Source organism: Halyomorpha halys, unplaced genomic scaffold (genome assembly GCF_000696795.3).
Source record: "Halyomorpha halys isolate HHAL.00 unplaced genomic scaffold, Hhal_1.1 Scaffold1402.1, whole genome shotgun sequence".
In the NCBI taxonomy this organism is placed as follows: Eukaryota; Metazoa; Arthropoda; class Insecta; order Hemiptera; family Pentatomidae; genus Halyomorpha; species Halyomorpha halys.
In genome coordinates, this window is record NW_027116499.1 from 58,657 (window position 1) to 62,095 (window position 3,439).

The 3,439-nt window shown below is 30.8% G+C and overlaps 1 long non-coding RNA gene across 1 annotated transcript; it reads left to right on the forward strand.

The window, feature by feature from the left end:
• The first annotated feature begins 6 nt into the window (after positions 1-6).
• LOC136797245 (uncharacterized) lies at positions 7-1,960 on the forward strand. The gene is made up of 2 exons (XR_010845086.1): positions 7-1,223; positions 1,295-1,960. It is a non-coding gene; the product is annotated as an uncharacterized lncRNA (long non-coding RNA).
• The last annotated feature ends 1,479 nt before the right edge of the window (positions 1,961-3,439 follow it).

The window sequence follows — 3,439 nt, forward strand, 5'->3', positions numbered from 1 at the left end:
ATAATACATTTTAATAGAATATGATAATACTTATGGAAGTTAAAACCTGTTTTTATCCTCTGCAGTTGTTTCTATAAGTATTCTTTTTTCAATGAAAAAAATTATTGTTTTTATTTTTCATGTTTTCTAGTTACTCTCATTATTTGTATCTTTTAAATTATAATTATTGCTCATTGATTTTATTGCCCTTTTTTTAACACTTTAATTTCTTCTGACTAATTGATACTTTGTAGTAAATTGAGGTGCTAGGGGAAAGGTTAGGTATAGCGGGGGGTCAAGCTAAAGTAGCATACTTTGTTTCTCAGATGTAGTGACTGAGCGAGGGTTTATGTTTTTCTTAATATAATATGGGTTCTTAATATAAAGAACAAGTTTCAAACAAAATGCTTGTCTAAATAAAATAAATTGTATCCAATTTAAGACTCAAAACACTTTATTTCTTTAATAGTCCAACATTTTGCCAAATTCAGCCATCTTCATGGACAGTCTTAAATACAATTTACATTAACATCAATAATTTAAAAACTTTTTGCAGACTATACTACCCAGGTCATCAATTTCAGTAAAATTACACTATTTTGTCACTCTTCACAATAATATTAAAACTTTTAATTACAAATAAATTTAATACTATTATACTTTGTTACCACAACAAATATCGTTGTGATAACAGAGTATAATAGTAAAGTATAGAAATTGATGATCTGGGCAGAATAGCCAGCAGAAAGTTTTTAAATTATCGATGTGAATGTAAATTATATTTGAGATTATCCTTAACAGTGGCCAAATTGGGTGGAACGTTGGACTTCTAAAGAAATAAAGAGTGTTTTGAGACTTAAATTGGATACAATTTATTTTAGGTAAACAATAATAACCAGTCACAAGGAGTGAAAAGATTATATATAAAATAAAAAATGCTTGTCTTGAATATAGATAATAGTTATAATTACATATATTTCTCTTCTCTTCTTTTAATAAGTGTCTAAGTTTTGAAGATGTTGAGAAATCCTTTGTAAAGCTTAGCCAGTTTGTGGTTATTGTTAAGTAAATCTTTGTTGTGAAATAGGTTGTTGGATGGGGTCTCACTGAAAAAAATATTACAAGTAATGATTTACAGATGGCAAATCTCAAATTCATTGAATTTGAGACATGTTCGACTACTGTTTCACCTGTTTATTCACTTTTTATCACTTCTGACAAATTTTGCGCTGGCCTTGAGAATGGTAAGTTGTTTCCAATTGTTTTGTGCAATATTTTTGATTTTATAATTCATGAAATATTGTTTTTATTCCAGGCACAGCAGTACAGCGTGGTGATAGTGGTGGTGGAATAACATTTCCTCGAAAAATGACCAATAATAAAGTACAATATTATATTTATGGAATTGTAAGTGTTAAAGACATTCATGGAAGTATTGGTGGGTTTACAGACGTTAGAAAGCAGCTATCCTGGCTTAAAATGTATCTCGAGTCAATAATAGGATCATGATCACTTGAAGAAGTTAATTAATGTGATTTCTTTGGCATGATGTGTTAATTTTTCTGGAAAACATAATTACTATAATTACTGATATATTAATGTTGTAGTATTTAATATTATTGAGCATCCATAAATGAGGGACTGTTTCCACTTGACCTTACAGCATTTCTTCTACCTGTCTACTTTTTTTCTATCACTTATAAACCCATTGTTCAATTTTCTCAAAATTTGAGTTATTTCATACCTTTTAGTTTTTTCCTAAAATAAAACTAGGATTAGTACTGACACAAAAGAAACCGCAGACAAAATCCAAAATTTAATTTAATAATATTAAAATTCGAGTTATTTCATTCCTCTTAGTTTTTGACTCAGACGAAACTAGTTTCTTTACTGATGTAGTTTCAGTAGAGGGAGGTACCTGTGCTTGTAACCTACCCTTATTATTTATATATTTATAGTTAATAAAAATGATTTAAAATTGGTTATTTCTTTTGTAATACTATTTCTATTCTGATAATTACTTTTGTATATACATAATCTTAACCAACCTATTGAAGGGTCAGGTTCCCACATTATTCATCCTACTGCTAGTTCGTTTACATAACCTAGTATCCTAGATCTCAAAATACCTGAGAAATGTATTTTTCTGCAGCCCAAATGGGCTTCAAGGATTTTTATTAAACTTGCCTTAAGTATTCTACCTTAAGATATTCAAGGTTTTATATAAAGATTAATCTTTGAGGAAAAAAAACTTTAAAAGTATACATATGCATGATGGAATATTTATTCTAAGGAATAACTTAAAAGGATAATTAATTGTATGACAGTATTCAGTCAGGAAACCTAGTGACACCCAACAGGAATCCCCTGGAGGATATTTGGAGCTCACCAGGTCTCACCAAGAGATCTCTAAACATCCTAAACCAAATAATTAATTATTACCTTGTATAAATGCATATAAAATTGTAAAAAACATATTGTTGTAGGTATTATAAATAAAAGTAATTCTTAAAGACCACCTGAACAAATCCAAACATATTCACAATTAGAACACCTCTGAACGTTAATGTTTACTGAAGCTGTATAAAACATAATTCTGTAGCAACAAGGTGTCAGATTTTACATTCAGGGTTCTACCATGATGTCTGGAGATTTTTGTTCTATTTTTGAAGATATTACATCAACATTCTTTCCTTACAACCACAAGTTCTGAGGTCTGGTTCTGTTCAAGCTTGTTACCTGCAATGTCTGGGGATTGGTGACTTCTGTTAGCCTAACCTTATGTCTATAGACTGGTTTCCTTTAGTGTTGTGGTAATGTTGGAAGATCTGCCTGTTTGCTTACTTCTCGTCTGTCAAAACTGTTGGATTCTAGGGAATATCTCATTTAAAAAAAAAAATTCCATCAATCAGAACATTATTTGCAGAAATACAGCACAGATGGTTTTGTTCCCTAAACTGTTCATATTTTCTCCCTAAATAATAGAGTATTGCACTGTATCAAGGGTCATCTGAGAAGGGTGGGAGTATGTTTTGCATCTGTTCCATAATTGAAGTCAGCTGTGGAAATTTGCATTAAGTATTCTCAATGATGAATTGTTGGGCAATGATACAGGCAATGAAAGAAAGCACTGTTTAACATACTAACAAACTATTTTATAAAGAGAGCCCATGGTGAGAACACAGAAGGTAACAAGGATCTGTGGGAGAAAGCAAAACATTGTTGAAATAACATTTTTCAACCCAACACATCCCCAAAAATACAAAATGTCAAATCCTGATCAGCAATTCAAACATTCAAATGTAGAGCGAGGGAGTCTCTACATTTGAATAACATAAATGCAAAACCAATGACCATACACCGTCACTCCCATACTGAAATGCACACTCTGACAAGACCTCAAAGTAACTCAAAATATTGTTTATATAAGGGTTTTGAGGAGATGTCAGCCAGTTGTTCA